We start from the raw sequence: 27751 nt of genomic DNA, 5'->3' as shown, positions 1-27751 counted from the left end.
GTATGGAAGTCATAGAATCCATTTTAAAGGTAGAAAATCATGGCCAGGGGAAAGAACCCAGCTGCCTTCTGGGTGTTGTCTCTGCTTCCTGTTCCCACCTGAACTACACAGAATGTCAGGAAACCAAAGGCTTTCGGTGGGAGGATGGGGTAGAAAGGAGACCCTGTAGCATGAACCAACAAGTTCTTGTGACTGACCTTTAGAAATGAACTTTAGAGTAAGGATCTGGAGTGCACGGAGGGGCCTAGGATGCTGTCCTCTCGTGACTGGCACTGAAAAGTGTAAATGGGGACAGGACTTCAGAGGGGACATAGTGTAGACCTTCTAGAGAAAGAGATACGTGTTCCCTGGACAACTAATATTTGAGATGATTTCTGTGGGATGTAGGTTAAGAGGCACATGGCGCAGTGGGTGGGGGGGTTGTCACATCTTTAATTCAAGCACAGGGAGGCAGAGGCAGGCAGATCTCTGAGTGTTTGAAGCCAGCCTGGTTTATAGAGTGAGTTCCAGGACAGCCAGGGCTACACAGAGAAACCCTGTCTCAAAAAAACAACAACTAAAACAAACAAAAAAGAAAACAAATAAAAGTGAGCAAACAAAATAGGCAAGTGGCCGAGATGGGTGATGGGTTCTGGATCTGGAGATGAACATTGTCATTTGGAAGCAGAATGGGAGAGTCGGGATAGCAATATGTTTTGAGGAAAGCTCTCCAAATAGTCATCTTGGCTAGATGTCTAATATCAGGCAAGGTGTGAGGTTAACCACTGTGCTGTGAATAGCACTCTCCAGTCAGTGGATGCAGTGCCAGACACACGCACACGCACACGCACACACACGATTGTACACTGTGGCCGAGGCTGGCCGGACCGCAGCTTCAGCCTCCTCAGCTGTGACTCTGCAAATGTGTTCCACCAGACTTGATAGAGCTCTGAGACTTCCTGGGTTGCGCACAACATAGAGATAGACGATGGGTTTGTGGTATCTTGGAAAGTGCAGCAAGTTGCGGGGGCAACTCATAGAAAAATGAGTGTGTTTTGGTTTCTGGCTCCGGAAAGTTAGAATCCACAATGGCAGGGGGCAGGACGGAGGGGCGTGGCTGTGGGCAGCGGACCTGGCGGAAGCTTCGGCCTCAGGTCTGCAGCTCCAGGCATGACCCAAATAGAGCAAACTACAAGTACATAAGGTCTTTTATTCTCACAGCTTGCACCCGGGGGAGTCTTCCTCCAGAAAGGCCAGAGGACCTAAACCTCCTGACATGGGCAACACCAAGTATTCAGATGCCCGAGACAATGGAGACATTCCCGACTCTAAGCAGCACTCCTAAGACTTTAAAGTGCTTCTTACTACTGTCGTTTGAATGGAAAATGTCTCCCGCAGGTTCGCGTGTTTGAACCCTTGCCCCTGGTTGGTGGTGCTGTTCTGGAAGGTTGTGGAACATTAAGGGGGTGGAGCTTTGCAGGAGGAAGGGAACCACTGGAGACAGACTCTTAGGTCGGGTAGTGTGACCCTACTTCCTGCCCAGTCTCAGCTTCCTGGCTGTGGACAGGATGTGACCAGCCACCCCATGCTCTGTCACTGTGCCTGCCCCAGCATGATGGGCTGTTTCCATCCTTAAAGCATAAGCCAAACACACCCTCCTCCCTCTTTTAAGTTGCTTCTTGTCAAATAAAATTTGGTCATGGTAATAAGAAAAGTCACTGCTATCCATTTTCCAGGCCAGCACTTTTATGCCACATGTGAACTCCAACCGATAGCAATAACATTGCCTTCCAATGCTAATCCAGTCCAGCAGAGAAAAATCCCCACCCGTCCCCCGCCCCAGGCCTCATTTTACAACAAGACTACCATTTCTTTTTTCAAGAGATTTATTTATTGTATGTATGTGAGTATACTGTAGCTGTCTTCAGACACACCAGAGGAGGGCATCAGAACCCATTACAGATGGTTGTGAGCCACCATGTGGTTGCTGGGAGTTGAACTCAGGACCTCTGGAAGACCAGTCGGTGCTCTTAACTGCCGAGCCATCTCTCCCGCTCAAGGCTATCATTTCTGGCTCTGAATAGCTAGAATAATTTAAAGAAGAGTGGAGAGATGACACAGGGTAGCTTGGAAAAAGACTTTGGTGTATCTTCAAGTATACCAAACACCTCCAAGGCCACTTGCCCATCAGTAACCAGGGATCCTTGTCATGGAGACCACCTCAATGATTTAAGGATTCGAGACAGTGCAGGGAGCAAGAAAGCATTTAAAGGTGTCTGATCTGAACTGTCCTGCACAGGACTCCTGTGGTTGGACACTTGATCCACAGATGGTGATAGCTATTGGACCTTTGGAGGGGCACACTGTCACCAGCCAAGGGGGACATTGTCACCACGACAGCAGCTGCATAAGGAGTTCTCTAGAGACCTCTGCCCAGGCTAAACTGAGATTCACCATATCAACAAAGAAATGGATCCCAGGGACAACCAAACAAGAAGCAAGTTGACTGTAGTTTTTATGTGGTGTTGTTGTTGCTGTTGCTGCTGTTGTCATTGTTGTTTGAGACAGGGTCTCTTTATGTAGCCCTGGCTGTCCTGTAGACTTTCTATGTAGAGTAAGCTGGCCTCAGACTCACAGAGATCCTCCTGCCTCTGCCTCCTGAGTGCTAGAATTAAAGGTATGTACCAGCGTACCTCGGCTTTTCAACAAAATTAAGTTACATTTATTCATTTATGTGTGGTGTGTATGTGGTATGCATGTGGTGTGTATGTGGTTTGTATGTATGGTATGATGTGGTGTGTATGGGGGGGAGATGATGTGGTGTGTGTGGTGTATATGGTGTATGCCTGTATGGCACTGCACATTAATACTTGTGTACTGAGGTCAGAGGACAACTTTCAGTGAGGGGTTGATGTCAGGTCATCAGGTTTAGAGTGGCAAACCCTTTTACCCCCTGAGCCCCTCAGTGGCCCAGAGGTTGAGTCCTTTACAATGGGTGTTTTTGGCTCTCAGGCTACATCTCCAATGGTCCCTGAGGCCCCTCCAACTTTGTTTTCTGACATTAGCTCCTAGAGGAGCACTTGGAGCAATGTTAAAAATGAAAGTTTTTTTCTTAGTAAACAAAATTGTGGGCTGGTGAGATGGCTCAGTGGGTAAGAGCACCCAACTGCTCTTCCGAAGGTCCGGAGTTCAAATCCCAGCAACCACATGGTGGCTCACAACCATCCGTAACGAGATCTGGCGCCCTCTTCTGGAGTGTCTGAAGACAGCTACAGTGTACTTACATATAATAAATAAATAAATCTTAAAAAAAAACAAAAAAAAACAAAACAAAATTGTAAGGTCAATTTAGGGGGGAAAGATGTGAATCCTAAAAACTCAAGGTTATACTTCGTTTTAGCCATAAGTAAGTACAATCTAGTTACTGTCCTCGACAGTCTAGGCTGAGGTGTCTTTGGGAATGAATCATCTGGCCCAAGGTTGACAAGTGTCTTTGGAATATACATTCTGTCTCTGTGGCCATTAGGTTCATATATATATGCATATACATATACATATACATATACATATACATATACATATACATATACATATACATATACATATACATATACATATACATATACATATACATATACATATACATATACATATATACATACACACATATACACACATATATATACACACACATATACATACACACACGTGTGCGCTATAGAGATAGAGATGTGTGTGTGTGTGTGTGTGTGTGTGTGTGTGTGTGTTGGTCTGGTATTTTGTCAAAAAGACAAGAAAAAAGATAACTAATACTTGTTCAGTCAAACTGAAGCTCACATGAGGCCTGCAGCAGGCAGATCCTTGCAGAACCCAGCTGCGACCCCTTAAAGAGCAAGAGGCTCCCTAACTTAGCTCCTTTGAAGAGTCACTACCTGGTACCCAGTAGCTGCAGAACAAAGCAAGCCTCTTGCAGCTGGCCTGAGATGCTGTCATTGTGATGCCCCAAGGCGAGGATTACGGTTTCATTGAAAAGATCAAGCTGCTTCTCTTATTTTGTAGTAAACACCTGGGTTAAAAGAACTCTCCTGTTAGGTTGAATAAGCTGAGGTGAAATGAAAATTCCCCAAAGAAATTTCCACCGGCTCCTATGTCAGCTCCCTGGGTCTGATTACACCTCGGGTGTCTCCTGACCCAGGTGAGAAAGGCAGGTTTTCGCTGAGAGCCGACACCTGTATTCTCCCAAATTAGAGTAGCGGGAGTTCAAACCGGAGGCAGCGTGCGGAAGGGTGATTTATGTTCAGGCAGGAATGGAAATTTTTTGTGACGGTTCCTGTGTCAAAACCAGTTTTACTTCCATAAATTTTTTGCTTTTTCTTAAAAGAAAATCAAAGACACTGGAGTGGGCAAAGCCTTGGCAGATTTTCACAGGAAACGGCTCAGTAAAATCGGGAGATGAGAGAAGGCACGTTGTGGGGGAACCGGGCGAGATTGATGGTACAGACAAAACATGAGTGGTTCTAGTGTTCCCACTCTGACGGAAGAGAAGCTGGCCGAGGGGCGGGTGAGCAGCAGCCTCGCAGGGTGTAACAGGTAGCCTGGGCGAGGAAGTGCAGAAAACACTTTCTTCATGATCACAAGGAAGTCATGCTCCCTACCTCTCCAGCTCAGTTCTCCCTGGGCTCAAGGCTTCTCGCGCCCGCCCGTCTTCTGTGCCTTATGCTGTGGTTGCCCTGGCTCTACATGGTCAGCTGTTACTGTAGAGCCCATGTTCTTGGGAAACAATGATTCTGGGTTTACGAAGGAACAGGCTGCTGCTAAGGACCCTCTTCCTCCAGAAGACGGTGCTAAGCTCTCGGCCCTCCACACAGAGGTTCCCAGTAGCGCCAGGTTTTCTGGACCTTCCTTCCTACTCTCTTGTGTTCTGAAATAAACAGTCTGACGTTGGGGTTGGGGATTTAGCTCAATGGTAGAGCGAAGCGCAAGGCCCAGGGCTCAGTCCTCAGCTCTGAAAAGATAAAAAAAAAAAAAAAAAAAAAAAAAAAGTCTGACGCTATTTCTTACCATCTCTAGATGTTTTTTCCACACCTCATGGATAATCTTCCTTTCTTGCTCTTCTGGACCATGCTATGCCACAGGTGACACACAATACCTACAACAATGACAACAGAAACTGACACTGTCTCAACAATTCAGACTTGAGATAGGGCTATTATTGTTCCTTTGAATGGATTGGTCCCTGACTCTGACTTTCCTGTCCTGTTACCAACGCCACCGTGTATCCCAGGGAGAAAAAAAAAAGTTACAGTTAGGTTTCAAGACTTTTTTTTCTTTCTCCTCCCCTTCTTCTTCCTCCTCCTCCTCCTCCTGGTCATCTTTCATCTTCTGTTGGGGGTGAGCTACCTCACATTGTGTTAAGCTGTGTCTCTGTATTTTCAATTGTTAATTCTGTACTGGCAGAGACCTCAGTGCTGGCAGGATTCCGGGACTGACATGTCTATGGCCTAATACCAGGTTTTCTGTTGTGTGTTTGTCCTTCCTCACCTAAGAGACGTAGCAGGGGTTGTCTCGATGCTGACTGGTTGTCATAAAGAGCTGACAGCCAAGAGCTACGACAGGAAGTACAATGGTGGAACTTCTGGGCCGAGAGAAAGGGACAGCGGGGGGGGGGGGGGGTAGAAAACAGACTCAGAGATTCGAAATTGGACGGTGAAGGGAGCAGGCACTGACTGGAGCAGAGCAGGTAAGCATAGAACTAGCCACATGGCAGGTCACAAGCTAGAATAGTCTAGTTAAGTTTTGGTAGCCAGGAGACTGCCCCAGCAAAAGGTGTAAGTTTAAGCTATATTAAAAGTCTCTGTGTCATCATCATCACCATCTCCATCATCATCATCATCATCATCATCATCGTCATCATCATTGTGAGGCTGGACCTCACTGTCTGGCCTTGAAGTCCAGGCTGTGTCTGAGTTTGCATTTCTTCCGTCTCTGCGCTCCAAGTATAGGCCTGTGCCCCTGTTCCCTGCCTCATGCCTGATTTCTTGAGAACCTCTCGGTCTTTCGAGATCCTTGTATATGAGACATTTTCATGGTATTCCCTTTGACTTGTTAGGTTTAGGCTAAGGGCCAACCAGGCCACACTTGCCTGCAGCGCCCCCTACACCTCCAGCCTCACTGGCCAGACAAGACCCTGAGACCCTGACTGTGTACCTGTACCCTCTCTAACAGACTTCCCAAGAACTGGGATTTCAGTAGAGCGATGCTAAATGCCAGCACAGAAGGCTGCTCAGATCAAACCATCTGCATGCAGTCCCTCTCTGTCTCCATCCTCAGAGCCGATTCTGAGACCCCTGGTGACTATAAACAGAGACAGACATACACTGCCAAGAGCCTGCCTGTACCTCTCTGACAGACCCCACAGGTACCTGGACCCCGGAGGATGAGCTGATTTCTCTGCAGAGGAAGTCGGCAGACCTTAGATCACCAGCCCCATAGACATTGAGCTAACGTACATCTCCCACCCACGTGTGGATTCGCTTTAACGACACGCACCCTGCCTCCACAGCTCCACTCGCCTCCTCTAAGTCACGCATGAACGAGAGTCCTTCCTCTTTCTCACCCCGTGAGGGGCCTCCTCCCCTCCCACATAAGCCTTACAGCAGACATCTTTGCTCATTTGGATGATCTGAAAGGCTCTCTTTTCAGTCCCTTTCTTGTATTAAGTGAAGCTGTGGTCTCAACGTGCCCCCGTGATTTCTATAGAATTAAAGACTTCGGATCCCTTACGCAGAAAGGGGAGGGGACAGGAAGAGCAGAAGCACACACAACTAGGGGTCCCTGTCCCTTCTCAATCCTTTGCTCTGTCTTCATAACTTTATCTCCCATATTCTTTTCCATCTTCTGAGACTTCCTTTCTCGTTTCTCTTTATTCTCTCTCTCTTTTTTTCTTCTTATATCTTCTTGGAAATATTTACTTAGTGTGGTGGGTTGAATATGCTTGGCCCAGGGAGTGGCACTATTAGGAGATGTGGCCTTGATGGAGGAAGTGTGTCACAGTGGGGGTGGGCTCTGAGAGCTCCTAGTTCTCAAGTTCCATCCAGAGGAAGAAAGTCTCCTGGCTGCCTTTGGATCAAGATGTAGAAAAATCAGCTCCTTCAGCACCACGTCTGCCTGCACAGCTGCTGTTTCCTGCCATGATGACAATGGACTGAACCTCGGGCACTGTAAGCCAGCCCCAGCTTAATGTTTTCATTTATAAGAGTTGCCTGTCCATGGTGTCTCTTTTCAGCAATAGAAACCAAACCCTAACTAAGACACTTACTTACTTACTTACTTACTTTTACTATGTAGCCCTGGCTAGCCTATAATTCACTATGTAGAGCAGGCTGGCCCAGACTCACAGTGAGAAGGCTAGGTTGATTCCCTGACAGCCTTCAAATTGATATTTAAGGAGATTACCCCTAAATCTCTGTTTCCAAGAATTGGGCAAGTCCAGGCCTCTGAAGCTGCCCTGCCACCTGGCCTGAGGCAAGGACAATGCAGCAGTTTCCAGACTTCCCCAGCAACAGTTTCCAGACTTCCTCTGCTACCTCCCCAGCAAGTTTACAGCCCTCACTCTCCAGTAATGGAATGTCTGTAGAGATGGACCAAATAGATTAACACAGAGGTCACCTACCCTAGAATTCCCCAGTGTGCTTTAAATCAGGCCTGCAAGCTCACTTGGTGGTCTCTCTGTTCTGGTAATGGGACACACCTGTATGCTGGACTTCCACAGAATAAAACACTCTTTGTGTTTACATACTCTTTGAGTCCTGGGTATCATTCCTCAGCAAGTCATGGACCCTTACAACAGGTATGCTTGCATCTGCCTCTTGGAATTTAAGGTGTGCTCCACCACACCCAGCCTGCTCCCTAGAACTTGATGGTGCTCCTGTTAAGAAGAAGGCAGTAGTTTGGGGAAAGAGTTAAGATGAAATTACCGGTTCTAACACAAGCTTTCCCAGAAGATGGATTCACATGCATGAGAGCTGTGATTGGCGTAACCATCAGGCTGTTACCCATACTGTATCAGATAATAGTTTTTTCAAACTGAGCCTGACCCTAGGCTACTTTGTTTTACAAGCAGCTTCTGACTCTGTTTTGAAGGAACAGGATGACGACAGCTCTTGAGTAGACTCATAAACGACACTACCTATCAAACACCCACAAAGTCTGTTCACCGTAGGTTGGTAAATGACTTATTCCTGGGAGCAGAGAGGGAGGGAGCCACCATATAAATCTATTGGAGTGTGATGGTTTGTATATGCTCAGCCCAGGGAGTGGCACTATTAGAGGGTGTGGCCCTGTTGGAGTGGGTGTGTCACTGTGGGCCTGGGCTTTAAGACCTTTAACCTAGCTGCCTGGAAGTCAGTCTTCCACTAGCAGCCTTCAGATGAAGATGTAGAACTCTCAGCTCCTCCTGCACCATGCCTGCCTGGATGCTGCCATGCTCCTGCCTTGATGACACAGGATGGAACCTCTGAACCAGCCCCAGTTAATGTTGTCCTGGCAAGACTTGCCTTGGTCATGGTGTCTGCTCACAGCAGTAAAACCCTAAGATGTGAGGTTTGCTGGTTTATGGCCAGCTCTCCCCCTAGGGGTATCCAGGCCTATTGCGCTCCAAGTTGGACAGGAGGGAGAGAAACTTAGTGGGTGTGGGTCTGTGGTGAGTGCACGGGCAAATAACACACACACCTAGAAATAGATTGAGAGAATTGGTTTCTTTATTGGGGGTGTGAGTAGGGGATGTGGTGGTGGGGTGAGTGTACGTCATTGGCTAGTGCCAGGTGCTGGGGATGCCTCATTTGCATAAGGAGGACTCTCCTCATTTTATTTATTGGAGGCTTTGCATTTCCAGTCACAGGGGCTCACTTGAAACCCTGTGTCAGAGGGAGTTTACTTTGAACTCGTTAGAGATTTTACGAGACATAAATTGGATAATTGTATAAGGTACAAGTCAGAGTGACAATTATATTATGCCAGTCGATAACCTCAGAAAGGACAGGAGCCAGAAAAGCTGTGCCCTGTTGGTTTCAGAACAGCCATTCTTCACAGCTTGCTTTTGGGGTATGATCTCTTAGATTGTTTAAAAAAATGCCGGTGACTGTATGAAGACTGTCAGGAGATACAAAGAACTCTTTAAAGGAACCTGATTGTAGAATAAATTAGTGTTTCAAATAGGGGACCAAAGTGATCTATTTTTTTCCACTTGTTTTTACTGTCAAGGCCAGTAGATGTCACCTGGGAGCAGAAGAAGGCTCCCTTAGCCTTTTTTCCATCTATGTGACATTAGTCAAGATCTCACTGACCCTGGCTTCCCTTAGAAGCAGTGAGAGCATTTTTCTCTCTGTGATAGACACTGGTGAGAGGTCCCTGGTGGGTCTCCATGACTCCCCCTATTCAAGAGGCTAGGTGACTTTCTGTAGGACCTTTTGAGAGATATCTTGTAGTGTACTTGTTATGGTTTGCATATGCTTGGCCCAGGGAGTGTGTGGCTATTTGGAGGTGTGGCTTTGTTGGAGGAATTGTGTCACTGTGGGCATGGGCTTAAGACCCTCATCCTAGCTGCCTAGAAGCCAGTTTTCTAGCAGTTTCCAAGTGAAGATGTAGAACTCCCAGCCCTGCCTGCACCATGCCTGCCTGGATGCTGCCATGTTCCCACCTTGATAATGAGAGACTAAACCTCTGAAGCAAGCTGTGAAGAATGGCTGTTCTGAAACCAACAGGGCACAGCTTTTCTGGCCCCTGTCCTTTCTGAGGTTATCGACTGGCATAATATAATTGTCACTCTGACTTGTACCTTATACAATAATCTTATCCAATTTATGTCTCGTAAAATCTCTAAGCCAGCCCCAATTAAATGTTGTCCTTTATAAGACTTGCAGTGATCATGGTGTCTGTTCACAGCAGTAAAACCCCAAGACAGTACTCATGAGTTACTTTTCTGTTGCTGTGACAACACTGGGACCAAGGACACTTATAAAACAAAGCAGCATATATTTGGACTTTTGGTTACAGAGAGTTAGAGTTCATAATGACAGAGTGAAGGCATGGTCACAGGCATAGCCTAGAGCTCGCATGTGGATGGGCAAGTAGGAGGCAGAGGGAGGACTGCTTGCTTGCAGAGGGAGGACTGCTTGCCTTTTTTCATAAGCTTTACATACACTGAACTAAACAGCATCTGGTTATGTTTGGATAATCAATGAGATCATTTACTTATAATTTACTTATAATTTCCCCCATGTAAACCATAAAAAAGCTACCCCATGTAAATAATGTATATGCACATAGTAGATACAAAGATAGATTTTAAAAAATAAAAAGATTGGGTACCACTGGTTACATCACATTTTATTTAATAGCTTTAGAACCACTTAACTCACAAATCTGTATTTTTACAGACATGGTTTTTAATGCAAAGCAGAAGGCCTTTGATCTTGCTGTGTAGGCTTCAACCTTTCTCTCCAGTGTGATATTCCTGGGGAAGTTCCAAATTCTTGGGACCCCTGATCTCGATCGTTTGATAGACGAAGAGAGGGACACACGTCTCTCTCTTAAAAATTTTTATTTTTCTTTCATATGTATGGGTGTCTGCCTGTAAGTAGGTGTGTGGTGCTATCATCATGGAAGGGTCTGCAAAGGTCCCATACTCTACAGGATTGTGGGTGACATGGAAAATGCTGGATCACTGGCACAAAAGACAGTTCACCACTGTAAAAAAATAATAGCCTTGTTTGTGAGGTTACCAGGAAAATATCTGAGAGAAGTGGGGCCCTACCCAACATGGTCATAAACAGACAGGCCTTGAACCTGGTCATTGCTGATTAACATAAAAGATTTCTATGCAAAAGGAATATTGTCTCTTTGTTGTTAACCTTCATGACGGATGGTGGCGGCTGTGGTGGAACTTTCTCAGCTGGAGAGAGGCTTCAGGTGGGTGAAGGGTGCCTTTGCTAGGCTCCGCCCAACAGTTACCTAGGAACAGCCAGGTATGAGCTCATATATAAGAAAGCTCTCTCCCTCTCTCCCTTCTCTTTCCCTCCCCCTTCCCTTCCCTTTTCCTCTTTCCTCTCTTCTCTTTTTTCTCCCTTTCCCCTCTCCCTGTTTCTCCTCTCTCCTCTCTTTCCATTTACTCTCTCTCTCTCCACGTGTCCAGTCTTGTCTCCTCTTCCTCTCTCCTCTTTCTGTCCTCTGCATCCCCTTCTGTCCTCTCCGCCCTTCACCAGGTCTCCTTCCTTTCCCGCCCATAAACCTTCTTTTTTTTTTTTTTTAAAGAGATTTATTTATTTATTTTTATTTATATGAGTACACTGCAGCTATCTTCAGACACACACTAGAATAGTGCATCGGATCCCATTACAGATGGTTGTGAGCCACCATGTGGTTGCTGGGAATTGAACTCAGAACCTCTGGAAGAGCAGCCAGTGCACTTAACCACTGAGCCATCTCTCCAGCTCCCATAAACCTTCTTTATACTTGGTCTGTTGCAGGGTTTGTTTTGGGCGGGGCGCACACCTTGGCAGGGCCTGCTAAGGCACAACCCCCTCCCTGCATCACACCACCAATGTTTTGTAAAACACAGCAGCCTTCCCCTACCCATGTTCCATAACTTCTCCTGTCTTCCTACTAGTTAGTCTGTTCTGATCCTACATACACAGGGTGAGGGGGTTAAGTGACAGATATCATGAGGTTAATAGCAATACACCCCTTTATAGCCAATTTAAAGCAACGGAGGGGTACAGAGGTAGCAGCCTTAAGCTACGTGTACCTGGAATCCTTTCTTGAATTTCTTGTCTGGTTTGTGGATGATGTCCCAGCATTTAAAAATCTGTTCATGGGGCTGGTGAGATGGCTCAGTGGGTAAGAGCACCCGACTGCTCTTCCGAAGGTCCAGAGTTCAAATCCCAGCAACCACATGGTGGCTCACAACCATCCGTAATGAGATCTGACTCCCTCTTCTGGAGTGTCTGAAGACAGCTACAGTGTACTTACATATAATAAATAAATCTTTAAAAAAAAATCTGTTCATATTCATTATGTTGTTGTTGTTGTTGTGTGCACACACATGATATCTATGTAGGACACACATGCCACCTCGCTGATATAGACACCAGAGGACAACGTTGTGAAGTTAATTCTGTTTATGGGTGTTCTAGTTTGATTTCTGTTGATGTGACAAAACACTCACCAACTGGCAATGAAAAAGGCTTATTTGGCTAATGTGTCTACATCACAGTCCATCACTGAGAAAAGTCACAGCAGGAACTCTCAAGCAGGAATCTGGAAGCAGGAACTGAAGCAGAGGTCATGGAAGAACATTGCTTGTTGCTTAGGGCTCCCTCTTCCTTGTATTTCCCAGGACCACCACAGTGGGCTGGAGCTTTGACAATCAGTCAGAACCTCTAGCCAATAGGATGGACGCAGTTCCATGCGGAGGTTTTGGCGATGTAGCTTTGAGACTGGCAAGGGAGGATAGCAGTAAGCAGATGCTGCTAATTACGTTGTGGTTTTCGTCACTAGCTGGCGAGAAAGTGTTGTGGGAATCGTTCTGGAGTAAGCACTCTGACACCAAGGAGAGTGGAAGGGAGGAGATGTCATTGGTGGGCTGAAGCCAGGACAGCTTCAGTACGGGTGCAGTTTTCATTCTCGTTCTATTCATTAAAACCATAATGTGGAGCGAGCAATCAAGGGAGGTTTTACAGCAGCGTCTGTGGCGGTCCCAAGGTTGTTAAGGGCAACGGCCCGTTGTTTCATCTCTTTCTCTCAGGTAGCAAGGGAAGCCATGCTTGGCAAATGGCAGTACAGTGCTTTAAGTAAATCACTAAATAAGTCAGCAAATAGATATCTAATGATTACATCTTCTACCTTATTTTACTTCAGAAGGCTTCAAGCACGCTCTGGATTAAAGGGCTCCTCCCCTTCCCGGTGTCTCTGTACCTTCCCTGTCTTTTACACTGTTGGTATTTTCTCCTCTGAGACTGTGAGCACGTAATTTAAAGACTTTATGGAAGCTGAAGATTTGGCACCTACAACTTCTTTGGGGTTAGTAGAGGCACAAATCTTTGCCTACGCAGGGACTGAAAGTCCCAATCTGCCTGGTCTAAGGTGACAGATGATTTATGAGAACAGAGGGTCGTCATTTGATGGAAATCTGGCAAAAAAAAAAAAAAGTAAATAAATAAAAAGACGTCACTAGGTGGGACCTCAAACCATATCCTACCGCAGAGTGCTATATGCCCAATGTTAAGATTAGTGCCTAATATGAAGGGCCTCTTCCCACAAGCAGACGCTTGAGACCCACGCTGCTACTGCACCATTAACACCTAAGGCAGAGCCTGATGAAAATCTGAGTCTGTAAACCTTGGAAGCTGAGGACACATTACTGAGTTATCAGGAATGCACACAGAGCTCTACTTTGAAAATGGCATGGCATGGCATGGCACCGTTGGCAGCTTCTCGGGTCTTGTGAGATAACTGTTCTCAGTACCTCAGTGTTTGGGTTTAGGAGTGAGAATCCGTGATGTAGAAAAAGAGCCTGCTGATAGGTTCATACTGGCGCTGCGGCAAAACCCAGTGACTAGCTGGAATAAATTAAAAGGAGACCGGTGTGAGCCTACAGTCACTGGGTATACATTATACCAACGATGCCTACCTATAAGAAATATCAAAATACACAAATCAAAACTAAAGTTTACAACCTTAAGAAGACATCATATCATTTTAATTTGTTTGAGGAGAACTTTTATGTTTTTCATTTCCTTTTCTTCTTTTTTTAATTAAATTATTTTATCTATTTACATTCCAAAAGTTATCCCCCACCCCTTCTTATAAAAAAATTCAAAAACTAAAACAAGAACAGTCACAGGTTTCAGCAAGTTTATCTGCAGGACATTTTCCCGGGACTGATAAGATTCAAAATGGACTGGCATTATTTTCATAAGCAGCTTCTCGAGTTCTAGTCTGGGTGGGGTAGACCTTTACCCAGCCTGAGCAGGGTCAGCATAGGTCAGAAGATATTTATATCCTTAACCAGGAAAAGGCTGATTACCAGTCGTTTCCTGAGAACTCAACTGCTCCGAGTTGTAGTTTAGGCAAAGGCAGTGGGCAGGATGCTGGCTCCTGGTCCTAGGGTTCTCCCTGGGATGTGCCAGTCCGAGCCTACCCAAGACTTCAGCCAAAGAAAGCTGCCCATGACTGAAGTCGCCTTTGGGAGGAGTTTACTTCCGGGGATCTTCATTTCAAGGGCAGAAAACAGTGAGGTTCAGGAAGGTCAGGTGATTTACCCAAGATCAAACAGCCAGTGAACTAGGTAAGACTCAAACATTCGTTTTCTGTTTTCAAAGTTTACTCTGTCCTATCCACCACACTGTGCAGCTAATTAAGTTCATGCCTAGTCTTTCTGAGTTGCCTGAAAACCACAGGGACTGTCTGTTTACTCCAACTGGAATTATATGCCACTTTGTCCCCTAAATTGTCCTCTGTGTAAATAGAATTATAGTGCTTCATTGCAGAGTAGTTAAGGTGAAATAGCTTATAGGTTGTGTCAAACAGGCTGTACTCTAACCTACATGCCACATATTAAAAACAGTCTTTGCCATAAAAATACCCTGCAAGGCTGTATAAAGGTTCAGGAGTTAAGACCAATGGACTATTCTTCCAGAGGACTCGTTTGGTCCTCAGCAGGACAGGTAGCTCACACCTGTCTGCAACTAAGGCTGCAGCAGGATCCAATTCTAGCTTCTGTGGGCACCTGGGCTCATGTGTACATACCTGCACACATTCCCCCAGTCACACTTCAACAGACATACACACACGTACACATGCACACATACACATGCACACACATACGTATACATACACATGCAAACACATTAATATATACATATGCATATACACATGTACACATATACACACATATACACATGCACACACATACATATATACACACACATGCACACACACATATATGCACATATACACATGCACATACTCTCTTTCTTACTGAAATAATAAAAATAAATTCTAACAAATACCTTGCAAGCATTTGATGTCCCTCTGGACATCCAGAATGCACTATGACTTTGGTAGGAATTCCCCAGATGCACTATCCAACCTGACTCATGATGTATTCACAACCGTCTAGGGTCCTGAATAAGACTTTGGGGAGGAGAGGGCAGGGTGCTTGTCCTGTACCCAAACGAAGGGCTGGGAGACAACCTGCAGGATGAGTTCTACATTTACTCCGTCTATGGCTTTGGTCAGCAGCGGGCCCAGGGCCCACATAACCCAGCAATATTTCATCATAGAACGACTCTCCCTTCTTTATAGATCCAGGTACTTCCCCATTTTATGAAAGTGAAACTGACTTTCCTAATTATTAGAAACAGGTATTTCCAAGTTTTGGAAATTTTGTAAAATAAAGTGTGAAGAAGAAAATTATACTCATGTTCCTGCCAAAATCTGGTAAAAGAAAAAAATTCCAATTTTTCCCTTTGCAGATACACAAACAAGCTACTCAGTGGTTTATTTTATTTGCATACTTAACTAACACATACAAATCCCAGTCTACAAGTAGCCACTATTTTTGTCTTTAAGCTTATATACATACATACATACATATATATATATATATATATATACATATATATATATATATATACATACATACATATATGTGTGTGTGTGTGCTGTGTGTGTATATATATATATATAGATATAGATATAGGTATAGATAGATATATATACTCTGTGTACATTCTCTGTGTGGTCAGAGGTATACACTGATCTTTACATTTCCTGCTTCTTTTTTGTTTTGTTTTGTCTTTTGCTTTGTTTGTTTGTTTTTTGAGACAGGGTTTCTCTGTGTAACCCTGGCTGTAGTGACAATTTTGGAATTTGGGTTTTTTAAGAACAAACCAAATATCGTAAGAATATATTTTCATTTTAACCCCGTGTGTGAGGAAATGGGGCTGCTTCAGACTGCGCACAGCAGCTGACTGCGATTTAGCTCTAGCTCGGATGCCTTTTGTCAGCTGCAGATAGCTTTCGCGCTGTTTGGACTTTTTAGAGAGAAGATAAATGCTAGGGCCCCTGAGAGGTTGACGGGCTGAGGTTTGGTTGTTATTTATTGTTGTTTGCTGTTAGTCCCCATGTGTTAAGTAGTTGTGCACAAAGAAAGAAACAAGAAGACACTAGATATCCTGTTGATGACTATTAAACCCCTCCCAAGGAACTCACGCCCCTAATCAGCAGGGAGTAGTCTAATGATAATGTCGCCCCTTTCTCACCCCTGACTTTATTCTGGGATCTCTTCCCTTTCCTCTCTATCCTTTTTTCTCTCTTATCTAGTGTTAGAGAGTTGAAAAGACAGGAAGAAAAGGGGTGAACAAGGGTGGAAGAAGACCCCAAAAAGCAGCTCAAGGCAGGTATACCTGGCTGTCCTGGAACTTGCTCTGTAGACCGGAGGAAGCCTCCGGAAGACCTCTGGTAGACCTCTGGTAGACCTCTGTAGACCTCTGGTAGACCTCTGTAGACCAAGGCCTCAAACTCAAGAGATGACGTGCCTCTGCTGTAGTGCTGGGGTCAGAGGTGAGTGTCACTGCCACTGAGCTCTTCCTGCTTCTTCTTACAGTAAGATTACAAAAACATATATTTTCTCTCACACACTAGGGGTTACACTGTATGCATACTTCTGTTTAATTTTCTCTATCAAGCTTCTCTCCCAGAGCACCAGGAATGATCAGAATGCATGGTTAAACCATGACCCCAGGATAGATTTTACTTAATGACTCTCACGTTGGCCATTCAGTTTGAGGCAGAGTTTCATGTGACCTAAGCTGGCCTTGAACTCATTATGTTGTCAAGGGTGATCTTGAACTTCTGATCTGTTTGTTTGTGTTTTCTTTTTTTTTTTTTTAAGATTTATTTATTTATTTATTTTTAAAAGATTTATTTATTATAAGTACACTGTAGCTGTCTTCAAACACACCAGAAGAGGGCGTCAGATCTCATTACGGGTGGTTGTGAGCCACCATGTGGTTGCTAGGAATTGAACCCAGGACCTTTGGGAAAGCAGTCAGTGCTCTTACCCACTGAGCCATCTCACCAGCTCCTGTTTTGGTTTTCAAGACAGGGTTTCTCTGTGTAACAGCCCTGGCTGTCCTGGAACTTGCTTTGTAGGCCAAGCTGACCTCAAACTCAGAGTCTAATGATAATGTCGCCTGTTTCCCAAGAGCAGAGGTTAAAAGCATGTTCCTATACACTTGGTTTTATGGGACCCAGAGCATCAAACACAGGCTTTTTTGTGTTGTGTTGTGTTTTGTTTTTTAATGGTAGGCAAGCAATCTACCAACTGGATCACATCTTCAGCCCTGTCTAAAATCCTTTTTCTACCTTAAATCATTCAAGGTAAATCTTGGTTCAAAATTTTGACCATTTCTTCTTCTTTTTTTTTTTTTTAATTTTTTTTTTAAAGACTTTATTTTATTATTATAGTAAGTACACTGTAGCTATCTTCAGACACACCAGAAGAGGGAGTCAGATCTTGTTACGGATGGTTGTGAGCCACCATGTGGTTGCTGGGATTTGAACCCTGGACCTTCGGAAGAACAGTCGGGTGCTCTTACCCACTGAGCCATCTCACCAGCCCCTCTTTTTTTTTTTAAATTTCATTTTATTTATGGGCATTTTGCCTGCCTGTATGTCTGTGTACCACATGCATGCAGTGCCTGTGGTGGCCGAGGAGTGTGTTAGGTCTCCTGGAACTGAGCCACCACGTGGGTGCTGGTAACCATCTCAAAGAGAAACATCTCTCCAAGCCCTAATGACCATTTCTTGTGATGGGACCTTTGATGTGTTTTATGGTAAGAGACCAGTGGTCATGGCTGGGCGGTGGTGGCACACACCTTTAATCCCAGCACTTGGGAGGCAGAAGCAGGCAGATTTCGAGGCCTCCCTCGAACTGCAGAGTGAGTTCCAGGACAGCCAGTGCTATACAGAGAAACCCCGTCTCAAAAAACCAAAAGAAAAAAGAAAAAAAAAAGTGTGTGTGTGTGTGTGGGGGGGGGGGAGAAACCAGTGGTCACACTAAGCTTGTTCTCTGGAAGCCATACCCGTCGCACCTACCCACAAACAACCTGGGAAATATCCACCCCAGCCAGGCTTGGTTAGACCTTGTCACCATCTCACAGAAGGCAACAGGCCCATGCCTGTGTCGCCTTCTCTCCAAATATGCCATCCTCAGTTCTCATCAGAGATTCCTCTTTATTTAAAGAAGAATCGTGGGGCCGGGGACTGTGAGAGGAAGCCTGCTAAGGTCGATGAAACTATACTAGCTTTCTGAGATTTTTCTTTTGAGAAAGGAGAAACAAAACATAGGCAGACCAGCGGGTTGTCTCAGCCTGAGCAGGTGGTCTGTGCCCCGATACCATTTTCATGTGCCTCCTGATCCACACAACTGTTATCCGGTGCTTCCTCATCTGTCACCCCTGAGTGTCTAGAGATAGTACACTATCTAAAAATATAAAATCTCTCTCAAAGGGAAGAGCCTAAAAGTCCCTTTTAGTTTTTCATCTGTTGCTGTGATAAAAACACCATTACTAAGCCAGGTGAGGCACTGGATGCCTTTAATCTCACCACTGGCAGGGGGAATATCTGTGAGTTCAAGGCTACCTTGGTCTATATAGCAAGTTCCAGGATAAGCAGGGCTTCATAGTTTCTCTCTCTCTCTAAATCTTTCTTTAAAAAAATAAAAGAAAAGAAAGAATGGCCTAGTCGGTTATCAATGGGAGGAGAGGCCCTTGGTCCTGTGAAGGTTCTATGCCCCAGTATAGAGGAATGCCTGGGCCAGGAATGGGAGTGGGTGGGTTGGGGAGAAGGGGAGCGGGGAGGGAGTAGGGGATTTTCAGAGGGGAAATTAGGAAAGGGGATAACATTTGAAATGTAAATAAAGAAAATATTTAATAAAAAAATAAAAAGAGAAAAAGAAAAAAGAAAAGAATGAACGAACGAAATACCTAAACCAAAACACCCACCGTGATTAACTTAAGAGAGACGTTTATTTTGGCTCAGGGTTGCAGAGGAGTAAGAGCTCATGATAGCAGAGTGGAGGCATGGCAGCGAGCTGCAGTGGTGGTGACCACAGGGTGAGGCTGAGAGCTCACACACTCGGCCATAGTAAGAAGCAGAGAGAATAAGCTGGACTAGTGTGAGGGTGTTTTAATGCCAGGTGTTTTAAGCCTGCCCCAGTGATGCACAGCCTCCAGCAAGCTGTTCCGTCCAAACCTCCCCAAACAGTGCCCTTCCTGTTCAAAACCAGTACAATGTATTAGTTTTATCGGACTAGCATGCCATGTTTCCGGGATTTTTACATTTTCCAAGAGTTTAGACCTTGGTGTGATAGGGAGGGAGCTGCAGTTCTGGGGTGGTGAAGATGGCTTGATATAGACAGGAAGTGTTAACTTGTCCGAGCCACAAGGACAGGGAGCAAAAGAATGTTGTTTCTAATTAACAGTGGCTCTGCTGAACAGGCCTGCCTTCCAGTGTAGGGAGAGGGCAGCTCTCTGCCATGTGAGTGGTGTTGTTAGGTCCTTTCAGAAGAAAGACTGTTGGGAAGTCAGAGGACAGAGAAGGAATGTTGTCACATTCCATTCAAAGTGCTATTTTAAAGCCTGTCACAGTTAACAAAGATCAGGAAAAATCCAGAGCACAAGCGGAGACAAATACACATAAACAGATATGGACTCTACTTGTATCTCTTAAACTCCTACCATACATGAGCTTTTTCAAGAAATCTATTTATTATATATATAATATGTACACATAATACATATGTGTATATATATATATATTTTTTATGGGTAATTTTATCTGTATTATGACCATGCGTCACATGTGTGCCTGGTGCCTGCAGAGGCCAGAAGAGGGTGTCTGATCCTCTGGGACTGGAGTTCCAGAGCATTGTAAGCAGTGATGTGGACGCTGGGAATCGAACCCAAGTCTTCTGGAAGAGCAGCCAATGTTAACCACTCTCCAATGTTGCATATTAAATTTCATTATGAATGAATGTTTCCAATTGGCAAGTGCTTTGAATACATTATTAAGTATCCATTATAGTCCTTTAAGGTAGACATTATTGAGTTCTATTTCAAAGATATGGAAACGGAACCCCAAGAGGTTGTTCTTAGACTATAAAATTGGCAGATCTGAGAAACAGAACCAGCCTCTTTTGACTACAAAGTTCACTTTATTTAGGTTATTGATTATTCTGCTTTGCTGATGGCATTTATCATAAGCTGATTCATTCAGCAGATATGTCTCCAAGTTGTATAAGTCCCTTGGGGACATTTATCATTCTTACTTCTTATTTGAAATGTCTCACAAACAGTAAGCAATTAATATGTGTTCTATTGAGTGCTAATCATTACAACTTTGTCTAATTTTTTCTCCCTGCAGTTAATTGAATAAGAATAGAACCCATAGACTCATATTTGAATGCTTAGGCAGGGAGTGGCACTGTTTGAAAGGATTAGAAGGATTAGGCAGCCTGGTTTTATTGGAGTAGGTGTGGCCTCGTTGAGGGAAGTGTGCCACTGGAGATGGGCTTTGAGGATTCAAAGCCCAGGCCAGGCCAGTGCTTCCTCTCTCTGCCTGTGGATCAGGGCATAGTTCTCAGCTACTGCTCCAGCACCATGGCTGCCATGCTTACTGCCCCTGAGTCTGAAACAGTAAGCAAGCCCCCAGTTAAACACTTTCTTTTATACGAATTGCTTGGTCATGGTGTCTCTTCACAGAAATAAAACAGTGACTAAGACATGTCCCTAACTTTTTATTGAAATGTCAAGAATTTATTGGAATATCTCAAAAATAGTTAAGACATACATTGTCTTCCACCTAGACTCACCAATTGTTAATAATTTTTATATTTGTTTGTTGTTTCTTTTTCCCCTGTTTTCTGTTTTAGCCATTTAAGAGTTGGTGGTAGGCTCTCACCTCCCCCCTGCCCCCCATCGCTGTGGCAGCCTACTTGCAGATGTCTTTCCTCCTACCCTGTCTCCATTCCTTGGGGGCTCAGCTGAACCTAGGAGCTGACACTCTCATCCCTCCCTCCTGGCCCATTCCCATTCCTCTGAGTCAGACCCTGATACCTAGAAACACTGAGAGCCAGAGTGCCCACATTTGACTAGGACTCAGGTAGGTCATTTTCTCAAAGAATCAATGGGACAGAGTTGGCTCTTTAATAAAATAAATAAGATTGATAAACCCTTAGCCAAATTAGCTAAAAGATAGATAGAGAAGATCTAAATTAATAAAATTAGAGGCAAAAGTGGGGATATCACTGAGAAAATAGACACTGAGAAAATCGGGAGAATCATAAGGACAGACATACTTTTACAAATCCGTACTTCACCAAAGTGGAAAACATCAGAGAAATGGATCCATTTCTTGGTATATAGGACAATACCAAGGTAAAATCAGATAAACAACTTAAACAAACCCTTAGCACTTAGTAAAACAGAAGCTGTAATTAAGTCTCCTAACCAGGAAAAGCCCAGGGACAGTCAGAGTCAGTGAGGAGTTCTACTAGACCTTCAGAGAATTAATGCCAGTAATCCTAAAATTATCCCACAAAAATAGAAACTAAGAAACATTACTTAATTCTTTTTATGAGGCCACAATTGTCCTGCTACCTAGAGAAAGAAAGAAAGAAAAGAAAACCTAAAAACCAGTTCCTCAATGAATCTAGAAGCAAAAATTCTGAATAATTAGAGAACTAGAGACTCATCATCCCCAGGCTGCAGTTTCACTACCAAGCAGCTACAGTAACAAAAATAGCATGGTGTCAGCATCGACTGGCCAGGGGGATAGAATATAGACCCTGGCAGAAGGCCACATACACATGAATACCTGGTTTTTTTCAAAGAAGCCAAAAATACACACTGGTAAAAAAGCAGCATCTTCAACAAATGATGCTGGTCAAACTGGATGACTGCATGTAGAAAAATGCAAATATTTCCATATTTATCACCCTGCACAAAACTGCACACTTAAATGCATCATGGACGTCAACATTAGGCTGAATACAGTGAATCTGACAGAAGAGAAAGTGGTGACTAGTCTTGAATTCCTTGACACGGTAGATGACTTTTTGAACAGAGCACCAATAGCACAGGCACTATAACTGAAAAACTTCTGCATGGCAAAGGACACCAGACTGTTAGTGTCCTATTACTGGAAAGACCATGACCACAGCAAGTCTTATAAAAGAAAACATTTGACTGGGGCTGGCTTATAGGTTCAGAGGTTTAGTCCATTATTGTCATGGTGGGAAGCATGGTAGGGCACAGGCAGACATAGTGTTACAGAAGGAGCTGAGAGTTCTACATCTGGACCAGCAGGAAGAGATATCCTGGGCCTGGATTGAACATGTTGAAACCTCAAGGTCCACCCCCAGTGGCACACTTCCTCCAGTAAGGCCACACAGTCAGTGTCCTAATCCTTTCAAATAGTGCCACTACCTATGAGCCTTGCGGGGGGGGGGGGGGGTGGGGGGGGTGGCATTTTCATTTAAACCACTAGGGCCTCATTCAGACAAAGAAGGAAACTACAGAATGGGAAATGATTTATTTTACCAACTAAATATCCTATGGAGTGCTAATATCCAAAATAAAAAATAACCCAATTGGGTACCCCCAAAATGGGGCACAAGACTAAACAAGGAGATCTTAAAAGATGAAACACAAACAGATGAGAAATACTTAAAAATCTCCAGCATCCTTAGTCGTCAGGGAGATGTAAATCAAAACGACCTTGAGATTTTATCTTATACCACTCAGAAGCATGAAGATCAATGAAACAAATGACAGCTCCTGCTGGCCAGGGTCCAAGGAAAGGGGAACACTCCTCCATTGCTGCTGGGAGTGCAAACTTGCAGCCACTACAGAAATCAGTGTGGGAGTTCTTCAGGATGTTGGGGATAGATCTACCTCAAGATCCAGCTATACCATGCTTAGCCATATACCCAAAGGACTCTACATCAGACGATAGAGACATTTACCCCTCCACATTCATTGCTGCTCTACTCATAATATCCAGAAATTGGAAATGGCCTGGATTTCCATCAAAAGATAATGAAAACTTGAAACATTTATGCAATGGGATATTATTGTTATTAAAAATGGAACTATTAAACTTGCAGGTAAATGGATAGAGCAAGAAAAAAAAAATCATCCCGAGTGAGGAAACCCACACCCATAAAGATAAATACTCTCTGTATTCTCTTACATGTGGATGTTAGCTTTTAAACCTTCAGTAGGTCTGCTACTATCAATATAACCACTGAGATTAGGCACAGAATAAGACACAAGTGGGGAGGGGGGGGGAGATCTCCAGGAAAGGGGAAATAGACTATATAGTTAGAGACAGATAAAAAGGGTATTTAGCTGAGAAGGAGCAGGGAAAACAGGGAAACATACTGGAGTAGAAGCTCTTAAAATATACACACATATGAAAGAAATCTAGATGGATCACCAAAAATACTGAGGAGACAAAGCCCAACTAGGCATCTCTTACCTTCAAGTGGAACCTCTAGTGCCAGGAATAGGTTATAGCTAATTGAACTGTTGGACAAAGGGACCCCCATGGAAGCCATCAGAGAACTCAGGATATTGGTTGTCTCTGCAAACTGAGATTAAGGGCCTATTACTGAAGACAAAGCATACGTTATCTCATTAAACACGCAGTCAAGATGGTGCTGGACTAGACCCTTCATCCCTATGACTGGTTTTCATGGTACTGGAAAGTACCCTGCTTGCTACCCGAGGAGAAAGGTAACCACCAACCCTGTTACGAACCCTGTCACCTATAAAGGTGACATATCTACAAGATGTGCTGGTGCAATCGTGGTGCAAAAGTGAAGTGGAACCTTCTAGATTCCTTGGGAAGTTAGTTATGTTAAATGATGTTTGGCTGGGGCACACAGGTGAAAGGATGCATTAGTGAAGCAGACACAGATGAAAGTGAAGAGACACAGGAAACCTGCATCAAATCCTATACTTTCCCGACCCTTCGCAGAGCCAGAGCAGTTAGCACTCCCTCCCTCTGACGACTCCCCCCACCCCCGGTGTGTGTGGGGGGCAAATGCCAGCCTTGGGAACAGATGAAAAGCAGCATAACCTAATCTCCATGTAACTCACATCTCCTTTTGATTAACAACCAACATTCCTCTGGGTGCAGATGGCTCCTGCCCTTGAAGGAAGCAGAAGCCAATATCCTTGAAATGATAAAGGCCCACTTCTTGGACTATGGGAGAGAGACAATGAGGTGTTCCCAGGCAGATCTGACCACTTTGTAACCATACACCAGCTTCTGACAGCACACTAAGTTACTTTTCCCTGCTCAGAAAGGTCCCTCTCCAGCTGCGCGGCTCTGCTCCGCTCTCTGAACAAACGCTATCAGGTTTGAAGGATGGCATTCCTTTACCCTCTCATGGAGTGAAGGCCAAGGCTTGGAAAACCTGTTTTTTTCCTTTATAAACCCCCTTCGCTTAGACCTGGGGGTTCACTCTCCTTCCTGTTCCATCAGGAAGGTTGGTGGCCCAAGCTGGAGCTTGAATCAAGACCCTCATGTGACAACATCGGGTTGTGATTCCTGGTGGTCTCTTTGGGGTTTTTACAATCTGGGCACAACAAAAGGATGTTCTGATACAGCAAACACGTGGAAGGATGCTTGATGAAGGAGTATAAATATGACCCCACAGTGGGAGACAGGCACTGAGCATTGGTTTGATTTGCTCCGCCTCGCTGTTCTTTACTAACAACACACATGTATTGGTTTGTCTTATATTGTGTTGAGCTCAAATTGTGGCAACGCTGCCATAGAGAGAAATTTGTCCAAGGAGTGCTCGTGAAGTTCCTTTGGCAATTTGCCATTTCAGCAGCTTTGTCTTGGGCTGGTTGGAGAGTCTCGCGGTTTCTTCAGGATTGAATTACAGTTGCTGGTTTGTACTTGATGTCTGCCTGCAAAAGGACTGGACTGTAGTTGCTAGTCCATGTGTGTTATCTGCCTGCCTAGAGGGCTGGTCTGCAGCGGCTGAGTCATATTTGATGTTTGCTAGAGGACTGAACTGCTGAGAAAGATCAAGCCTGCCCCCAAAGAATTAATGCTGAACAGGTCCACTTCTCCCATATCCTAATATCTTTTCTCTTCCATTACCTCTGCTGGGTGGCAGGCCAGAGGAGAGGTTGAACCCTTATTAAAAGTAGGTTGCAAAGAAAATGTATGCCTACACAAAAGTTGTGGGAGTAACCAACCACTGTCTGATTGGATTTAAAACCTACCTCATGAGTCTGACATGCCTCACACTGCTTTGGTGGCCAAGAACCTGAGACTAGATAGGCCATGGATCTAGGAGAAAAACCAAACTCTACTGTTCTAAAAAAAGGAATTTAGGTATAAAATGAGTCCTAACAATATTCTGCTATATCCGTTGTTTTTAAAACAAAATCCCAAACGTTCAATTTACCACATGAAGACTTAGAAGCCAGAAAGCTCTGGTGAAAGCCCACTAGCTCAGAGAAGCAGAGAAAGCAGCTGACTTTCCTACTCCTCTGACATCCTGGAAGAAAAAAGCTTTCTCCTTTTCTATGCTGTCTTAAATACTACTTAACTCAAAGACCGTCCTTTTGCTCACTTTCTCTCAGTCGGTTGCTTGCTCTACCTCTTGACCTGCCGGTGACTTTATTTAGCTTGTGTTTACAGAAAGCTCTGGGTGTGCTATGGTTGAGCCACACCAGAATAAGGGTTTTCCAGTGCACAGTCCTGGGGTTCTAAATGTGAGCAAATATCCTGCAACAACTCATGGATCAGTGCCTCTTTCAGTCATCATCAGAGAAGCTTCCCCCTGCAGTGGATGGGAACTAACACAGAGACTCACAACTGGACAATGTTCAGAGGGTGAGAGACCTGGGAACACTCAGTCCTAAATGGGATGTCTCCATCAAATTTCTCCCCTCAGGGCTCAGGCAACTGGAAGAGAAGTGGAAAGATTGTAAGAACCAGAGGGGTTGGGGGATGATACCAAGGAAACAGTGTCTTCTAGACACAACAGGGCTGAGTTGTGTAAGTGATGGTAGAGAAACTACTGAACTACAGGGTCAAGTCAGGTGGTGCTTCCAAGTGGACACAAGCTTCCATCCGTAACAGGAAACTATCTCTAATTGGCATCCACTTGCAAAGAAAACAAAATGGTTTTCTTCAATGGAGTCTCCATGCCCAGCCATAGAGGGACAACACAAAATGAACTCAATGATTCTGACTTTGGGCCTTTTGTTTTGTTTTACTTGTGTTTTGTGTGTATGTTATGGACTCTGTGTTTATGTGTCTACTCTCCTCGTACTTCCTCTTTATTATTTTTCTTTTTTTAAGTTCTGGTTTGTTTGACTATTTGTATTCTAAAGAGAGAAATAAAGAAGGCATGGAGTCAGGTGGTTGGGGGAATCTGGGAGGAGCTGGGGGTGGGGAAACATGACCGGGATATAGTGTATGAAAAATTATTTTCAATAAAAAGAGTTAGCGGTAGAAACATCAACAAATATTTCCAAAAAGGCCATTTGTACATAACCAAGGCACAGTACCCTCAGATTCTACGTTGCTCTAGTACTAGTGTACTAGTGTAGTTTACTCAAATCTCCTCAGTTGCTTGGTTGTGTTCAATAGCCCTTTTGTTTTATCCACAGTCCAACTGAGACTCACAAAAACACTTTAGCATTACATCTTTTTGTTCTTAAACCCTTTTCTTCATCTTTCATGACATTGAAGATTGAGCAGTTGCTTCGCAGAACGTCCCTTAATTTGGATTTGCTTTCTCGCCCATAGACAAATTACATGCTTTGTTAAGAATACTGACTCGTGGGCTGGAGAGATGGCTCAGCCGTTAAAGGCTAGGTTCACAACCAAGAATATAAGAATATCGACTTGTGTCCCTTTCTGTGAATGACAGGGCACCTGAAGTTAGCTTTAGTCACTTGGTGAAGGCGATTTTCTGGCTGTGAAGGTCCTTTCCTCTTCAGTAAATAATCCGCGGAGTGAGTGAGTCCTGGGAACCATCGGGATCTCCTTAACCGTTTGCTGGGGAATCGGTTGTCACTAAGGTGGCTCTAAAGCAGTGGTGTGTTCCTTGCACAATTCCTGCGACATTGATTTCTCTTCTAAGAAGAGCTCTCTCTCCATCCTCTCTCTCTCTTGAATTAACTTGCATGCTCTAGAAGCCCGCAGTCGCCTAACCTCTAGGGCCTGGGTTTTCTCTCATCGTTCCAACTGAGAAGACTCACATTTTAAAATTACAGTTGACCTGGGACGAAGTTCCCATAAAGACCTGCAAGTCATCCACCATAGAGAGGGTGGCAGGGTCTGGGAGCGACACTCTGGCTGGCAGCTCGCGTCCGCAGAGCCCGCCCTGGGTCTCTGCTGGCGCCCTGCCCGCCCGCGCCCCTTCAGGGGACAGTAGCTACGGCTTTGGCACATTCTCGCGAGAGCCGCGCCTCCCGGCCCAGCAAAGGTCCTCAAAGGCCTTTCGGCCATTTCCACACCACCCCGCGCCGGTCACCCGCCAGCAGGGCCCCCACTGCGCCCGCGCACTCGCCCGCGCACGCGCAGCCGGACAGTTGGCCTAGGCGCCCGCCGCGGGGCCCCTTGCACGTCTGGTCTGAGGCGCGGCGCCGCGCCGCGCGCACTCGCGCTG

At 44.7% G+C, this 27751-nt stretch overlaps 2 long non-coding RNA genes across 4 annotated transcripts; both read right to left on the bottom strand.

Moving 5' to 3' along the window:
- Window positions 1-1847: 1847 nt before the first annotated feature.
- Window positions 1848-6506, bottom strand: Gm30135. Its single transcript, XR_378800.2, has 3 exons — window positions 6402-6506; window positions 5041-5128; window positions 1848-2063 (listed from the first exon to the last, which is right to left on the bottom strand). It is a non-coding gene; the product is annotated as a predicted gene, 30135 (long non-coding RNA).
- A 3934-nt stretch (window positions 6507-10440) lies between these two features.
- On the bottom strand, window positions 10441-25244 carry Gm30086. Of its 3 annotated transcripts, XR_870239.2 has the most exons (5): window positions 24207-25244; window positions 23584-23695; window positions 13502-13595; window positions 12203-13165; window positions 10441-10989 (listed from the first exon to the last, which is right to left on the bottom strand). It is a non-coding gene; the product is annotated as a predicted gene, 30086 (long non-coding RNA). The 3 variants fall into 3 exon arrangements; XR_870237.2 differs by having other exon boundaries at window positions 23584-25244; XR_378799.3 differs by lacking the exons at window positions 23584-23695; window positions 24207-25244 and adding an exon at window positions 16446-16859.
- Window positions 25245-27751: the final 2507 nt, after the last annotated feature.

The sequence above is a fragment of the Mus musculus genome, chromosome 8 (genome assembly GCF_000001635.26).
Source record: "Mus musculus strain C57BL/6J chromosome 8, GRCm38.p6 C57BL/6J".
Taxonomy (NCBI): Eukaryota; Metazoa; Chordata; class Mammalia; order Rodentia; family Muridae; genus Mus; species Mus musculus.
This window is presented reverse-complemented; position numbering and strand designations above follow the sequence as displayed.